The sequence below is a fragment of the Bacillus rossius genome, chromosome 7 (genome assembly GCF_032445375.1).
Source record: "Bacillus rossius redtenbacheri isolate Brsri chromosome 7, Brsri_v3, whole genome shotgun sequence".
Classification (NCBI taxonomy): domain Eukaryota; kingdom Metazoa; phylum Arthropoda; class Insecta; order Phasmatodea; family Bacillidae; genus Bacillus; species Bacillus rossius.
In genome coordinates this window covers 54,563,313-54,581,939 of record NC_086335.1, presented here as the reverse complement: position 1 = coordinate 54,581,939, position 18,627 = coordinate 54,563,313, and the positions used below count along the sequence as shown (strand labels likewise).

The following is an 18,627-nucleotide window of genomic DNA, read 5'->3' as shown; positions in this document are numbered from 1 at the left end:
ATCGAGTGACGTCACGCGTTCCTCTCCTGGCCAGGAGAGACCCTCCCCGCCGCGCCGGTGCCTGGCTTGTTGTCGTCTTCGTATACGTACCTGGGTCCGGGTGGGAGGGGGCAGGAACAAGGAAGGGAGGGGGTGAAGGGGAAACCCCCGGGGCTGCCACGCCAGACAAGCTGGAGCCATTGGTCGCGCCCAGAGCCCTTGGCACGGGTGCACATGGGAGAGTGGGGGAGGGGGTGGGGGAAAGAGGAGGCTTTTTCTCCCCTCCTCCGCCCGGAGTCATCCCATCTCCTTTCAACCGGCCGGTCGCCCCGGCGGATGCAACGGCGGTGGACGAGAGAGAGACGAAGAGTACTGAAATATTTCCCTCCCTTCGTGTTCCCCCCCCCCTCCCCAGCAGACCGCCGCGGGACGGGAGCTGCAAGCCTCGCCGGCTGCAGCGCGGCGGGGCCTCAGTCAGCTGATCGCGTGTTTACCGGCCGGACGGTCCGGCGAGAAGCTCTTCCCTGCCACCCCGGTGTTTGTTTTCATTTTTTAATTCCGCGGGTTTTTCTTTACTTACGTCGTAGCCCCCGCCGCCCCCTTTCCCCTCCCTCTCCTCGTCCGCTCCGGGCACCGCAACAAAGGAGTCCGTTCCCAGGTGTAGTCACACAGCTGCGGCCGGTACAGACCCGTCCAAAAACCAACCCCGACGCCACGCCTGCTCTTCCCGGCGGAGTTTGTTTCGAAAACATCCCACGGTGAGAAACACTTACTTTTTATTTTACGTATGATAGCATTCCTAACATTTCCGTCGGTCGTTTTGGTCCCGCATGAAAATAAACAATATATATATATATTTTTGTTTCCCTCCAAAATAATAACACATTTGCGCGCAAAGAGTATGTCGTACTTGAAACTGAAAAATATTAATAACGATTACTCATTTTTCAGTCGGGTACTGCATATATATACATGTATATATAAATTTGTTATTCACTTTATATAAAGCATTGGCATCTTCATTAACGTGTTCTATCTTGAAACTCTGACGTGGTAAACAAACAAAAAAAAGTGATTATGGTAATAACGCATGCATGTCTGTCTTAAGAGCACCTCCTGTCGCAAGGAAATAAAATTTTGACGCGCAAAATTTCCGAGATAAAGCTTTAAATCAGCAAAGACATTATGAGAGGTAGTCACGAAATGCAAATACGCATTTTTGACCAAGTCCTTCCATAATTATTTTAGGAAAAGCATGTTGTGCATGAAAACGTTACATTTTGAATTATTCATTAATCATAACATTGCCTCCGTCTGAAACTATTAACAAATTAAGCTAGCAAAAATGATGTTGGTAGTGCTAGTTGGCTGTAGTTTGTCGTAAAGATTTATTGATTATTTAAGCTGTGCAGAAGTCAAATGTTGCCGGTGCAATTTTGAAAGTTGTTTACACTATTTGTCGTGAAGTTTTCAAGTGAAAGTTGGGAGTAATATTTGGACAACTGAGCAAATAGTATAACACAAGATACGCAAATGTGTACCTTTAGAATGTTTACTAAAGCGAGAACTTACCGGTTGTATCGTCTCTGTTCCCCTATTAGAAAGGATAAAATTGACTTCGTTGAAAACGTAGATACTAAATACATTTTTAAAACCTCATCTGTAGTGGTTTCCGACGTGTTAAAATTATACTATGCTGACAGTGGTAAAAATCAATTTTATTTAATAATTTTATAATTTTTTTGGTTTTGTAAAATTATAAGGTTAAAAATTATATAATTGTTACGTAATATAATCTTGAGTTTTAATTTGTCTCAAATTTGACAGTTCTCAAAAGTAGTACGAATGGTCCATGTATCTATGCCTTCTGCCAATGCTGTTCTGTCAACAGTGTTTGTAAACATTGGTGTGATTGTCAATGTCCGTAAACAAACAGGCTCAAAGTTTAAACGCGATGTTACGAAATACATCGTTCAGTGTCACCAATGATCTCGGAACCGCTCCGGGTTAATTTTCAGACGTTAAAGTGGGCATATGTGTAATGTGTATATCTACCTTTCGGTTCAATTATTTTAGTACATTCGTTATTATTGCTCATGTTTATTAGCTGTGTTAGAGCTCGGTAACTGACTTAGTTAAGACTTGCAGTTGGACGTGTGGAGATGAAGTTATGTTTTAATGAGAGCGAGAGTAATGTTAGTTGTACCAAGACGCACTTAAGAGTTATTTCTATAGTAGAACTAGCTAATGCCCGGCATGCCTTGCAATACCTATTTGTAATTTTTTTTTTAAGTTTGTACACACGTAAAAAGCATCTCTCTTCATCTCTCTGTAACTATATATCTTTATCTCTTTATATTCATGACTTCATATCTCTCAAGCTCCCTATCTCTATCTATATCACTCTCTATATATCTCTCTAGCTCTATATCTCTATCTCTCTCCTTCACTCTGTATTTCTCTATCACTAGAGACCGGAAAAATTCGCGGATTCATTTCGCGATAGGCTAGAATTCAAATAGTTATACCTCAGTGCTGACTCTGCTATTGGCTCACAACTCACCTGGATGACTCTGGGCCAATGAGAAAAACTCAACTAAAGCAGCATCAAATCACAGACTAATACGTTGGGACGTCTCACAAGACAGCAGCCAATGAGTGGGTGACATTTGACTGAGTGTACGTAGAACTATGGAGTTCATGCTAGAGGTAATTGAACCCGCGAATTTTTCCAGTCCCTATCTATCACTCTATTTCTAACCCTCTATCTCACTCCGTCACTCTCTGCATCTCTTCCTTTCTCTCGCTTTCTCTCTCTCTCTCTCTCTCTATATATATATATATATATATATATATATATATATATATATATATCTTTACCTCTCTATCTCTCTCGAACCGCACACCACCATTATTATTCTGACCGTAGAAAAGAGGAACTGACATGAAGTGCTCATTGGTAACTATCCGATACTACTCGCGCACCACATTAATTTTTTGCTTTAAGGGTTGGTATTATCGAAATCTCGCCTGAACAGTGACCTTCCTCGTGTTTTAAATTTGTAGGTTAGAAGTAAAGGAGTTAGTGTGTACAATCTTTGCCATTTAAACACTTGAAGTCAAAATGAGAACGACCTATAAACCCCCCCCCCCCCCCATTTTTTCCCCCCTTTTGCATAACAAACGTTATAATGAAGTTAAACCCTAATTTCTTGCAGATGTGTTGGTATTATGTTTCTTTGGCAATATTCACTACATAATGAATGACATATTTAAGATTCTTTCTAGCGAGTTCTTTTCACGCTATTAAACAAATTTATAGCATATTAGCCTTTAAACAGCTACTATAGCCTATCAGTTACTTCAGAACAGAAAACCATTCCATAGATTAATACCTCGATGATTTCAAAGGTCAAGCGTGCAAAATTTCATAGAGATCGGATAAACGGTGAGTTATCAATGCAATTACAAAATTTTATCAAGAATAAATAAATTTTTCTCTAATGATTGGTTTTATCAGAATCTCACCTAAACAGTACGGTAATTACCATCACAACGATTTCCCGTCCAATACGGTCAAATGTTTTGATCCCGTCAATAATAAGATATACGTTATTTTTATTTTTTCATTTTAAGGTGTTTCCGATAAACTTCTTTTCCCGTATAAAACGATGCATTTAAAAACTGAAATCTATTAATTGTTAAGATATTACCGGTTACTTATTTAATTAACAGAAATCCGAAGTTGGTGACGTGTAAAGTTTCTTTCAAATACGTTTTCCATCTTATAGTCTATCTGCAGCGCATTCATATTTGGTTAAGTTGATTACTGTATAGAGCGCGCTCGCGTAGTCCAATATCGATATCGATCGTTCGCCTGATTGCATGCAACGCGCACGCTCTGTCTCGTGCCGAGTGAACTACATTTAATAGCCCGCCATTATTAAAGGTTTTGTTTTATCGAAATCTCACCTAGACAGTGACCTTCCCCTTGCTTCGAAGGTCAAGTTTGCAAAGTTTCAACTCAAATCGGATGAACGATGCGTGAGCGTATAGAAGATGATCACACAAACATCCATTTGTATATATATGTATATAAAGGAGAAGAAGATAGTTATAAACGAGTATAGTATGTTGCCTATCCGATAGTCTCGTGAGGCACTGCACTCGAATCGTCCATGCTGGAGGTCTCCGGTTCGATGCTACCTTCGTTAGACGTTTATAATGTCTAGGCTCTGGTTTTTAAGTTATTAAGTTTAGATCACCTTAAGTTAAGTATTGCAAGATTATGCAAAGTGTTTTGTGTAGTTGGCCAAATGGTCAAGTGTAAGAGAAGGTTTTAAAAAGCCTTAAATTCACCGTAAAGTTGATAGTAAATCATATGCTGCTTTGCAAGTGACAGTTTGGAAATGGGCCGAGAACTGTCAAATCTCAGATAAGTTGCATGCCACAGGTGATACCTAATGTGGGGTTAATAGGATATAGGTTTTTTTTAGCTAGGCCTATTCTTTTAAATTGCGAAAGAAACTGTTATCAAAATACGTGGATGCATCGATAGCAACATATTTTTTTTTGTAGAAGGAACTACTCAGTTGGGCGTGGTGACCCCACGTAGTTAAAACCACGGTGTCCCTGGTTTGCTATTGTCGTCATTATACAGTGTTTTAACTATGCCTTCCGCGGTTTGGATTCAGACGTACATATATAAGTCAAATATAAACTTTAAAAAAAATGAGTTTATTTCAATTTATTTTAACAAATACAATGAACTCGGTGGGAGCCGAACTCTGAACCTTCAATCTACAAAAAAAAGCCTAACTTTCGGAATATGTCTTTAAATTTATAAATAATTTTTATTCATAAATATAATAGCCAACGTTTATTAATTTAAACGTACAAGGTTTGAGTGAGAGTGTTAACGTAAATAATTTTTTTTCGTTCAACTTTACTAGACCAAACCCCCCTGCATGATTTAGTTTATGAGTGTTATATTATGTATATACATAAAAACGTGAAGGAATTATAGTACCTTGTGAGTTGAATTGATGTTGCAATGCGTCTATGAGCTAGCTTTTCTAGTGCCGCGTTTGCGTATCTCTCGATTCAAAAGCCACCATTGGGGAGCCGGTCGGGAGTGGTGTAGATCCCGATACCATAACCGTATTGGTGACGTCACGAAATTGTGAACTTGACCCAGCCGACCTCAGAAGCGCAGGTGGATGCTCGCATGCTAAGGGTTTTTGATTTGAGTTCCGAGTAGACATGGCAAGGTTGAAATAATGTTACTGAATTTTTTTTTAAAATAAAGAATATTTTTGTCAATTACTTAGTCAATAATTAGTCAATGAAAATCACCAATGAAAAAAAAACATAATTTAGAAAATACAAATAAATTTCTAAAAAAATATTTGGAGCGGGAGGGTCTTCGGGGCCATGACTTAAGCTATCCCACGTTGGCGGAAACACGATAAGTCTTTTTGTTTGGTGGCCGCGATTAGTGTAACCGCTGGTTCCGGAGGGACTAACAATAGGCCGTTGATTATTCCCTCCGCCAATTCCCTGACTTCTTCAGTGTTTGTCCATCTGCAAAACTCTCGCTATCAACGAGGAAAAATACCTACTGTACCTACCTGCCCGTTCGTCTCTACGCTTGCGCTCGTAATGAGGACTAAGTTTACACTGTAACCTACTTCACCGAACTGACGCCAGCCCGGAACCGGAAGGAGGTCAGACCAAGAATCCCTGGATCGTTTCCTGGCCGAAAACGGGGAAATTTTCCTCTGTGGCTCAGAACCGAAGGGAAATGACAAACTACGGCAAACTACCGCTGAATATTTGTTTCTGCTTGCATCATGTTTCGGCGCACCTTCTGCGCCCCACTTAAAATAACTGTCGTCTTGATCGAACTTTTAATGTACGGATAACTCGCAAAGTTATGCCAGAAATCGAGTTCGGGCAAAAATATCATGTCCTAAAAAAAGGTTTGGGTGTAATCTCAAAATGGCGGGATTCGAGGCTGGAGGACCTTCGGGTCGATAACTTAACATGTCTTACGTCGGCGGAAACACGATAAGTTGCTCCGTTTGGCAACGGTCGATGTTTGGAAAACGAGGGGGAGGGGGGGGGGTAAGGTTTGCAATTCCGGCCAAATTGACGTTTAATAAACTAAGAATATTGCCATGCAATCAATGTCATGTGGGGAGAAAAAAAAAGACGTACCAATCAACTGTAACTTAAAAACGCTCGTTCGAAATAATAGCGCAATCTGAAATAAATTTGTTGTTCTCGTATTTCCTTACCTTAAAACACCTGGATAACTGGACGAGTTGGTTTTCCTTGCGCGCTAAAGGCTTCATTACTTACGGAATAACAAACAACCCCGTTGCCGCGCTTGTAATTAGTCGCTCGACCGAAATACCTCTCGCTCGGAACGGATTCACATCACGGAACTTCTTAATCAAGACGCTCCCCTCCTCGACCCCCCCCACCCCTTTTTTTATTTCCTCCTGGATCCTGGCTTCGTTAAGTATGTATGCGAACGCTTTGGAGCGGCGATCAGAGAAATGAATAATTCAGTGGCGCATCTCTTTGCTTCCTCGGGGTGTGTAGGTCAAATCAGTCGTGTCCACGATAAATGCCCTTTGCGTGTGGATTTACACTCAAGGCGAAGGTCTCTTCGGGTATGCCATCATCCTTCTCTGGAAAAAAAAAATATGTGAGCGAGACTTTCAGTACTCGCCAGTGATGCGTTTCACCTCGGTAACGAGCACATTCATGTATTATCATTTTGAAAATAAACTTACGATATAATTCTTGGACACGGAATTTAACGTAGAATTCTTTAAAATAATTTCGAGCGTGATAAATATAAGAGAATTGTGCTTTCAACTACATTTCATGACGCGAAACACCTGTAGTTACCGAAACCGCCGCTAGAATTCGCTGCCGGAGCAGCTACGTCGACTATCGAATAATTAGAATTGCAAAGCGAAAAAGACTAAAAAAAAAATGCTAAACTTCAGCTCAGGACCTGATATTCGACAAGAAATGTTTACGAAAATACTGTCCATCTTGTTAAAATTCATTAAAAAGTTAATACCATAAATTTTCCCCTTGGCTTTGTTAACTTTGGTTTGTCTCATCCACCACAGATGGCAGCACCGTGGTCACACATTTCCGTTCCCTGCGACTTGGGTTGCATTCACGAAATCACTCCTGCCAAACGCCGTATACCGAGGACTAAGATGTCACTCATGAAAAAGTTCTTAAACTGCAATCAACCAGCACTGCACTGAGATCATTTTACTATCAATGATTCCCTTCTTCCACCGTGAATTTTCAAATTCAGGCAAAATGTTAACAAGAACACAGTCAAAGGAATCGGTAGGGCCATGTATTTTTCGTGAAGATATTTCTAAACCAGACTGTAGCATCGTCTGTGTTTCGTGGTTAGTTGAGTTTCTCTCAAACACTTTACTCGGCATATCTGGATGAAGTTTAATTAGCGTTCGTTTTTTTTTTTTTTTTTTTTTTTTTTTTTTTTCGTGAAAGAGGCCTGCCTCTACAAATCGTAGTTAAGTTTTAACTATTACGTTTGCATTACTGATGTGCGCTGCAGTTATTTAAGTATTAGTTGAAAATATTTAGGAATTTACCAAAACATGGAACATTTATATAAAAACAAAACACTATAGTTTTTTTGACGCTACTTACTAACTCTGACACAGTTTTGCGTTACACATCCTGCGCCAACGTATACCTTTGTCTTGGTCGGTGCGTGATACCGGCTCTAATAATCCTCATTTTCGACCAGATGTTATGTTTCGCTTGAAGAAAAAAAAAATAACGCCGCAACTGTATAAAAGTCAGCCTATTGGATGCACAGCTTCTGTAAAGTGACTCGGTGCTTATACGTATCTCAAAAAAAAAAAAAAGGAAAAAAAGTTGTACTTTTACAAGGATTGTCCTTGGAAACCCTGTTGCCAACGATATCACTTGAAAAACTGCAAGGCAAGACTTTGTACTGTATGCAATTTTACAAAGCTCTGCCTTGTAGTTTTACAAGTGATATCGTTGGTAAAAGGGTTTACAAGGATTTTCCTTGTAAAAAGTACAAAAAATGTTTACAATGTAAGGACTGGAAAATTTCGCGTTATCAGTGAACCCTAGGATGTACTTGACTCCATGATCCTATAAGTTCTTGAGAAAATAACACTTGCTCATTGGTTACCAAATTGTTATATCTGTTAACCGAGATGCTTGTGATTCAATTATTATTTTTTTGAGGGTTTTTCATTAGCTCAGAGTTTCGGGTAAATTTTGGTCCCATCACTTAAGCAGCATGAATGTGAGCGAGTGTGGATTCTAGCCTATCGTGAAATGAATCTGCTCATTTTATCCCGTCTATACATATACGTAATCATATATAGCTTGAGGTAATCGATTTTGGACACTAGAGAGACTACGGTATACTTTTGGTCGGAGATCTGTAGGTTTTTCGTGCAAAAGTGTGGAAGATTCTGGGTATCAGACTGAGCTTTGTCTTTTTAACTACCGGGACAAAAAAAAATACCGGAGTGCGTCTCTGCAAATATTCCTCCCTTTATTTACCCTCTCACCACACTCCTCGACATACTCCAGAGAACTGTACACACGCGAAGTGAACAAAGAAGCATTTTCAGGCAATGCCCACGTTGTATGTTTTCGCTTTGTGTGTGGTAAAATCTCTCTTCCCCATTGTAAAGAACCATTTTTTTTGCCTCGCTCCGATTTTTGAGGTTTTGAGCACTTGTTGCTCTTGTAGGCCATCTCATAGTGCTCCACTTGGGGAACCCCTTACCCGTTTTCAATGTCGGCAATCTTCTAAACACTCTGAATGAGAGAGCCCAAAAGAAAATGTTCATGGTTGAGCACACACATCTCGCACTCTTTGCCGCAGACTGTTCACAACTTATTGCGCACGTTTCTGCTCGCTTACTCCCTTCTTCGCCTTGCCCGCACCGCATCTGCCATTTATAGTCTGTGCAAAAAATATTGCCTCACGTTTGACAGTTATCAGAGGTTAGTATCAGTAGGGCCGTGTATGTTTCGCGAAAAAATCCAAACGTTCATTAGACTGCACTAAGGTATGTCTGCTTTCTGTTTTCTTATAAATAAAAAAAAACCTATATATTACAATGCCAGAGTTAAATTACGCCATAATTTTGATGGCTGTATTGGTTTATTAAGTCGCTCTTAGCAATTGGAATAGTGAATGATCAAAAACAAAATTTCATGCCCAATAACTGATAACTTTAACCATATAAATAACCAGCTCTGAACTGACGCGCTGTCATACTGGTCGTGCATAGAACTAGAAATAATGAGCGGTAACCATAACATTATATGGCTGGGAAATGAAGTTGTAGGTGTAATGCGAGGCCCTTGGATGCTTTCAAGAAACTTTACTGGGCGTTTCACGCATCAAAGTTATTCTGAACACTCGCGTTTTAGCCCTTTTCAGTTTTAAAACAGAAATACTGAAACAAAACTTCCCATCCGCCCTCAACGTATTCTTATATGTTTTTTTTTTTCAAACAGGCCCAACTCGGATATGTTGAGCAGTTTTCAAATCGCGTAGGTTCTTGTTAAGCTCTGCACACCGTGAGCTCGGGTATTCTTAAGGCCCCTGTCTACGCGGGCACACATACGGTGCACGGAGCTTCAGAAAAAACCACGCGATTTGAAAACTGCTCAACATATCCGAGGTCTGTTTACGAAACGCATATAAGAGTTCACTGAGTGCCAAAAAGTCCTTTCGGTTTTAAACTGTATTTTTAGAAGAGTTTAAATGGCTGAAATTCGTGTTTTCAGAGTTATTTTTAGGCGTAAAACAATTAAGGCACTTGAATTACAACTTTATCTTCATTTCTCCGCCATATAATGTTACGTTCACCGCTCAAATTTCATTGTTGTTCTGTGCGCGCCAGCTCAGAGGCGACACCTCGCTGGAAGCACCAGCGAGCGTCGCGCTTATCACCCCGCCTCACTTCCATTACGGATGTGCTCTCACCCACGTGTCCGGGCTTCGAACGATCGCGGCCGTCGTGAAAAGCGAAGGTGTGCGCTACACATCTCAAGGTCGCTATCTCGTTACCTCGCTCAGCGGGCGGGCGAACTGATTCCCCGCATCGCACCGGCAGGCCAGACGAGAGTAAACGTAACCACGACGGACTTTTATTGCCCGTTTAACGTCTTCGTGTGTGGTCACGATGGCCATCAAAAATTGAAAGGCAGGTTTTAACAGTACCGGCCGTTCGTGATGCATGTTGGGCGTGCACCTAAGGGAAGCCTTCTTTTCACAGACGAGAGAGCCAAACGCCCGATCGTGCATCTTCGGTTTTTTTTTTGTTCATTGTAAATGAATATGGCGGTGTTGATAAAAGGAAAGACCATAAACAAGGCAACGGTATTTATTTTAACGCCGCCATATTTTTCGTTTGCCGTGTGTCCGTGAATGTTTATTTTGGAAAACTCATGATAACTAATGGTCAATTAGGTGAGGTTAGCTACATTATAGCTAAATACTTTAAAACATTGTGGACGGTTGATTTGGTTAGGATAGCTACATTAAAGATACTGTGAAATCATGTAAACGGTTTCCTAGCGCTGAATAGCTACATATTAAAAAGTTATTTGCTAAGCAACCATAAAATGATTTTACAGTATTTTTTATGTAGCTATACTTACCTAATATAACCAGGGCCGGTGCAAGGTAAATTGGCGCCCTAGGCGAAAAACCTTAATGCACCCCCCCTTCCTCCGGACACCACAATAAATTTTTCCTTGCCTCAAAATACATCACGTAAACCTAAGATTTTGTCAACAATCAAATGTAAGCAGGCTTGTGTTTTTTTTTACTGTTTTTCTTATTACAAATCATAAACAGGTCACCGTGGACTTTAAATAATTACTTATATCAATATAAACATTCCAAATTGTTACAAAAATCCATTTTCATCTAGTTTCAATAATCGTTAAACATATTATATGAGCTGTTATGTGTCGTGCTGCGCCGCCCCCAGCTACTTGGCGCCCTGGGCGGTTGCCTAGTTCGCCTATATGGACGCGCCGGCCTTGAATATAACCAACCATCCACAATGTTTTGAAGTATTTATAATGTAGCTAACCTATCCTAATCGACCGCAAAATTTAATGCCACGCCGGTTTATACAATGAGATAGAACGGCGTATGACGTTTGAGTAAGCTACATCCCAAATAAATGCACCTGTTGTGGTACGGAAGAAAAAAAAGCGAGTATGAACTTCGGGGAACTTCGGGTGTGGCTCTCTCGTCTGTGAAATGAAGGCTTCCCGTGCACCTAACAGCAGCTGTGTGGCGAACCGCTACTCGCCGGAGTTCCCTGTGCGCGTTTTCATGGGTCGAGTGAACGGTATAGCAACTAGCAACTAGAGCGAGTGAGAACACTTGATGTAAGCTTTTGGACATGCCTGGTGTCGTACCATGTGCGTCTCTGCCTGAGGACGGGAGCAGATAGCAGTTCCCGAAACGTCGCTTGTTTATGTTTTTAGAAAACTATTGTGTGTTTCGTCTTTCCGTTTTGTCATGTTTTTGTCTCGTTTCAACTGTTGTGTTGAATTTTTTTGAGTTCAATATTTCTTGTGCTGTAATCATTTGTGGTTTTTTTTTTCGTTTTCTTCTGTTTTTTGAAAAACTATTGAGTTTGTTTCTACTTTTCGTTTTGCTGTGATTTTGTCAAGTTTCAACTGTTGTGCTGAATTTTTTTTTGGGTTCAATATTTTTTGTGCTGTCATCATTTGTGGTTTTTCTTCGTTCTGTTAGTCCATTTTCATTGTTTTTCTTTGTTTGTTGACCATATTCCTGTTATGGAATATTATGTGGTGTTTATAATATCCTGTTGACAACAGCAATTTTTTGCTTAATTTGTGTTTTTGTCTTTTGTGTTTTTTGTAGTTTTCTTCTACAGACATAACTTACATTTGCTTTAGCAATGGTGTATGTCCAAAAGCTTTCATCAAGTCATGCACTCCCATTGCACAAATCTTTCAAAGATAATACAAGTGAGAACAGTCGCGCTGCTATTCTCGTGCGTGGACAGTTGGGGAAATACTTGGGAGAGTGCTAAAGCTAGTAGTTGGTGCAGTAGCTCGTCCACTCGAGGTGATAGGTGGTTGGAAGCAGAAACTATCAACTTTGTAGGATCGTACCGCGAAAATGAACGTGCGTGGAACATTACAGAAACTGGGACACGACACAAGCCAGAATATTAGACGAAAATCACAAGTGTATTGCTAATACAATTAATTATAAACCTCACACGTTATGCAGACACGGGCGGATCACGTTGGCGTGTACGTTATTTATAGATTTTTTATTTTAAATGTGAGGTTTGAAAAGTTGTAGCCTTCATTAAGTAATGGGGAGGGGTTCAGGCAAAATTATTTGCAACCGGGCCTTTAGTTTTTTTTTCCGGCGACCCTGCATGTTATTTCTTTTCAGTCGCAAAATATATTATATCTTAAAATTCATTTCAAGGAGGGATCGGAAACGAAAAACGCCATCTCGGTTTCGACAGTTTTCAGGCCAAAAATTATTTTCTATGATTTAGTTTCCAAAAATTTGGCTTTGTTAAAGTATGGCATATAATTTAGTGGGATGCTTGAAGTTAACAGCGAATGGCTACTGCAAACAGTTTCCACTGTGTGAAGCCATTGGCGTTTAGTATTGATTCCTTTCTTTTGGAGATGACAACTGAAATGATACTGTAAAAAGATACTATCTCTCTCTCGCTCTGTCTACGGGTGCGTAATCGCGATGTGACACTGGTTCTGAGTGGAACAATAGGTCAGAGCTTCACGATGGAAAGGTGTCGAGGGTTTGTTCTGTGAGGGGGGTGGGGCAGCGACTGTGGAATCTGATGCCGGTATCACTTGCGTGATGTCTGCAGCTCACCCAGTCTTATCTAAACGAAGAAACGTGTTCACACTCGGGTATACACGGCCAGTCATGTCGGCAACACATCGAGAAAAGATGTTCCCAGACTTACATATATGTTCTGCGTTTGAAATTTGTTGCTTCTTAAATCGATTTATTTTGTGTTATAAGCATCATCATAAAACGATTTTGTACGCAAAACAATGAAATAACCTTTTTCACCATGCTCGACGCATGTCTAAAAGAACGGAGTTAGGAACTATCAGAATATATGCTGCCAAGCAGTTGAAGTCACTTTCTGTACCTCACCTTCGCCACATACATCAATTTTTTTTGTACTTTTACAAGAGATTCCTTTGGAAATCAGTTGCCTTGAAATAGTTTATAATACTATAAGAATAATTTATTTTTGTACAACACGGTTATTTTTGCATATTTGAAATACGTTTCTCGAGATAATACTGACTAATGCATTGTTTAATGTTAATTTTAATGGATGCTTAATTCAAAAATAATTATTTAAACTATGGAAAATATAAGCCAATGTTAAACGATTTGTCTTTATTTTGTTTTGTTATGCTTATTAATGTGTGCAGTTAATACTGGAAACCAATTCAGGGAACGGTTTCCACATATCTTGACTATTGGAGGTACTGGGACAACACTTAGCATTAAATGCCCGGCTAAGAATCCGAACCCATGTATTACTGCGAACGTTATTTTTGGAGAGTGTTGCAGTTGTTTTAGTGTAGTGAACGTACAAAAGTACAAATATCTGTAATTTTACGTGAATATTTCCATTTACAGTTCCATGTACTGAAATTACAGTTAATTGAACAACACGCAAAACACTGAGATCTAAGTGGTCGGAGTGGTCGGTCGAAGCTTGGAACCAGCCCCGTGAGTGCGCAGGCCAGCAGCAGTTGGGCGCGGGGGTGGTCTTCGCTCCGGAGGATGGGTGATGAGAAGGGAGGGGGGGGGGGGTGAGCCCGCGGGACGGATCGACCTCAGGAATGCAAGGTCGGGGTCTCCTCCGGCAGCTTCCGAGGTCGTCCTCAAGACGCCGCCGCGTCGCCGCCGTCTGGGCAAGGATTTTTTAGACATGCCGTAATCGTCGAGCATGCATTGGCGTAGCTGTGTTCGTAATGTTGGGGGGGGGGGGGGGGGGTGGAGGGGGGAGACAAATAATGATTTTGATGTCATGTAAACCCATTCCCCTCTTACTAAGACGGGGGGTCCGGGGGTCCTCCACAGGAAAATTTTGATTTTAAAAGAGAAAAATAGCGCTTTTTAAGCAGTTTTTGTATCTAACGATTGGATACATCGATGTTAAAATTATTATTGTTTCCTTAAGATAAAATTTGATGAGTGAAGAAATTAAAAATAAAGTTGGGCAGAATAATATTATAAAATAAAAATTTCACGGTCTAGAAAGTTGGGGGGGACAGTCCCCTCCACCCAAAAAGTTCAGGGGGACACGTCCCCCCTGTCCCCCCCCCCCCCGGTTCCTATGCCCCTGCGAGCATGTACTATCATCGATTCTAGTCCACCGCCAGTCGTGGTACGTAAACGTTAAGTTTTCTATATAACACGGGGTGATGTGAACCGAATAAACTGTTTGTAAATTTTTTAATAAGAGGATTCTGAACAACTGTCAGTATTTCAATTTTTTTTTGGAAATATCGTCTCATTACAATCATTTGCCTTGTTTTTATGTATATCAAGCCTTGGACTTATTCAGTACAACAATACCCTTCCATATAAAAACCTTTTTGGTCTTCGTTTATCCAATTTACCCCAGCGCGTATTAACTCAATGCTCAGTGACATTAGTAATTTATGTTCTGTGTTTAGAAATTACAAAGCGGTGATTTTATTGGTATAATTGCTATGATACTTCTGATGTTAATATTCTTGTTGGCCAAATAAACACCGTCTAATAAAAAGGCTTCTAAATATTCTCATTGGATCTCACGTGTATTAATACCATTCTTGAAAAAATATTCACGAACTGTACCGAAGAAACAACAACATATACTATTATACCTGCTCCTCTTACTACAGGAAACAAGTCAAGATTCTAATTAAGCGTGATAAAATTCACTGGACCCTTATGATCAATAATAATATAAAAAATAACCCAAAATGTTTTGGCGCTCTGTCAAAATAATAATCAATTCTCTCTACAAATTAACGATGTTTAAAAACATGATGTGTTAACCAATTTATTTTTTGAGTATTTCTCCAGTGTTTATGCGCCCCCAGCCTTAATCCTTGAGCAAACATCGCCAATAAGAACTTTGACACAATATCCGTTATTGAAGGTATTGTACTCCATGGTATTAAGGCCTTAAAATCTTCAAGGTCAACAGGGCGTGATGTCGTACCAAATTTTATTCTAAAAGGTTGTTAAAATATATACTTGTACCTCTATTGCAACATTTGCTTAATTCTAGTCTAACATCCCAATTTTTTTCTCCGGATAAATGGAAAATAGCTGAAGTAATTACTATTCATAAACATTTGTTCTAAATTAAATGTTTCTAATTACTACCCTATATCTTAACTGAACCGTTTTTTCTATATAAAAAAAAAGTTGCAAGATTGCAAGACCAACTTCACTTAACTCAAGAATAAAATAAAAATCCCCATTAAGGGGCCCACCTAATCAGCGGTGTATGTGTGTTAGCATTGAATATATATATTCAATGGTGTCAGTGAGGCGGGATGATAAGCGCGACGTTCGATGGTATTTATAGCGCAGTATAACCTCTAAACGCAAGGCTCTGAACTGAAGCGCGCAGTCTTCTCGTGGTCACAAGATAACTGTGAAATTTGAACGGTGACCGTAACGTTATATGGCCGAGAAAAGACGATAAAGGTGTAATGCAAGTCCCTTAAGTTATTTCAAGAATCTGTACTGTTTTTTTACGCCTAAAAATTACTCTGAAAACATGCGTTTTGACCATTTGAACTCTTCTAAAAAAAAAATACAGTTTAAAAACTTAATCCGAAATCGAAAGTACTTTTCGGCCCTCAGCGAACTCTTGAATGCTTTTCGTCATGGGCGTCGCAACCGGGGGGGACGGGGGGGACACGTCCCCCCCAATATCAAAGTCTTCAATTTCGTCCCCTCCAATAATATATTTAGTTTCGTAGTTATATTAAAAATATGATTTCTGTGATATAACCCATATGTTGCGCATGGTGCATTTAGTCCAGTCGTGGTAATGTGAGCACTGTGTTTTTACAAATTTGTTCTCTGAAAATATTTTTTTATAAAAAATAAATTATATATTGCAACCAACTATAATTAGAATATTTAGGAAAGAAAAATGCCTAAAAACAACCTTTTTACACCTTCAGACCCCAAATTTTCCCGGGGGAGGACCCCTGGACCCCCCGCTTTTTTTTTTTTTTTTTTTTTTCCAGGGGATGGATATTCCTCAACAACTAAATCAATTGCAGTCCCCGCCAAAAAATATATCCTTGTGATGCCCATGCTTTTCGTAAGCAGACCCCCACTCGGATATCTCGAGTAGTTTTGAAATCGCGTTGCTTCTTCCTGAAGCTCTGCGCACCACGTGTGTGACCGGGCAGGCGGGGGGCCCTTAAGTTTTGCTGGTGTGCGATTGTTCCGAGTTGCGCTGGCGAGCCGGAAGACCGCCGCGGCTCCCCGTGGCCGGCGGAAGTGCAGGGGAAGCGACGAGGTCGGTGCGCCCACGCCGTCTGCAGCGCGCGCGTGCGAGCGGACGTGACGTCACCCGTCCACCGCACGCGGCGGAAGAAAAGTGGAGGCTGATGGCGTAATCCATGCTTTTAGATAGCCTCGCATGGAGAGGAGCAAAAAAAAAAAATCAAGAATTAATTACCACTTCGCTTCGCAACATGCTTTACACCTTCCAACTCTTTTTTTTTTTTTTACAAAAAGATAGTCACAACCTCTCACAGTGATGCAAGAAAATTCAAAAACGACAGTTTGCTATTAGATGATTTTTACCATTAGTTTGAGTGAGAAAACCTCATTAATGAAACTAAAAAAATAAAATTCAAAAGGTGTGTGTGTGTGTGAGGTGCGAGGGAACGTTTTTGGCCCCACTTTTGGTTGTATACCAAACAGTAATAGACGCTGTGATAAGTAATGATGCTGAAGACAGTATGTTACTGTGTGAGAAGCCAAGTCGCCTACGGTTATTGCTGTAGTCCCGTATTTTACGTGGGCTTGTGTCAATACTAATGTAAGTGTTCAAATTTTAAGATTTTCAATTGTTGTTTTTGAAATCCCTCCTTACCCTTCCCCAGCAAAAGATATTTGTGTCCTCCACTGCTTACGGGCGTAAGTTGGCTACTTGCTGCTTAATGATAGGTTTAATTTAGTATATTATCTACATGTGGCCTATGGATTAGAGCGGCGCTGTGAGGGTTCTGCCAGCCTGATTTCAGTTTTCCATATTTTCGCGAAAATATGGAAAATTCTGGGATTTTTTTTTGCACGCCATGACTGTTGAGTGTTACTGACTCCTGCTGGAGAAGGTGCATGCCGTTTGAATTTTCGGAGCTGTCGCCAACTTTGAGTTGTCGGAGCTGTTGCCAACTTTGGGTTGTGGGAGCTGTTGCCTACTCTAGAATCCGAGGCAGAATCCAACAGAGTCCCGGAGAGAGTAGATGGATGCGAATACGTAGCTTCTCCGCACCAAGGCTACTCACTACTTCCTCGTAGTACCAGGGGTGTTTTACAAAGCGAGCTCTACCGGGGGGGAGGGGGGGGGGAAATCGTCGTCCCTCCACATAATCAGATGTTGGAAAGAGAGATCTGGTGAGGTGGATCAGCTCTCTCTGCAGGCAAGAGCAGATGGTTCGGAAACTATGCCTGGAGGGTGGTGGGGTTAGGGGTTCCAGCATTGCCGGGTCCTCAGGTCTTCGGCTCCCAAAGGCATTCTCTCATCGTGAAGAACCGATGGCGTAATGGGATGGCATTGCGATTTCTTAATCGGCTGTAGTTTGCAGTATCTTTGTATTTTTTTTTAATATAAGGGCTCGACAAATCACAGGGCTTAGCTTCTGATCCTTATTTGAAGTCGGCATTCATACCGACGTCAACTGGAACATCTCACTCGCTATGTGAGCATTTTTTTTTAGGAAAAAAAGGGGGGGAGGGGTGTGTGAGGGGAGGGGTCGCATCTACCTCCCGTCCCATGGGACCTGCACTGAAGACCAGTGCTGGGTTGTAGCAATCAGGCACGTGGTCCTGTCTGTTTTTTTTTGTAAATGGAACAGAAATATTCATGTAAAACTACAGAGATGTCTAAAATTGTACGTTTACACGAAAGAAAAAAAACAGCTGCATCGTTACAAAAAATGGTGTTAGCAGTAATACTGGATTCTGATTCTTACCCGAGCATTTATATTTTATGATGTATCAATACCTCCGATAGTTAAAAGTTATTTGTAAACCGTTCCCTGAATAGCTTTCCAGTATTAACTGCGCGCATAACTAAAACAAAAAAAAGGTCCAATTATTGTCGAATATTCGATTATCTTTTGCACGGTTTCAAAATATATATATATATACTCTTTGATAAAATATCAATTAAAATATTTTAAAAAATGAATCAATTTTCGTAAGAAATACTAAGTATTATCTAAAAATAAAAACGTATTTAATATACGGGAAAATAACCATAGCATTGGCGG

General features: G+C 40.4%; 1 protein-coding gene across 1 annotated transcript in view; it reads left to right on the top strand.

The window, feature by feature from the left end:
* The first annotated feature begins 471 nt into the window (after positions 1-471).
* The window catches only part of LOC134534565 (uncharacterized), a 95,671-nt gene continuing 77,515 nt past the window's right edge, over positions 472-18,627 (top strand). The window contains exon 1 of the mRNA XM_063373046.1: positions 472-737. The gene's annotated coding sequence lies outside the window, so the exon portion shown is untranslated. The remainder of the gene's footprint in view (positions 738-18,627) is intronic.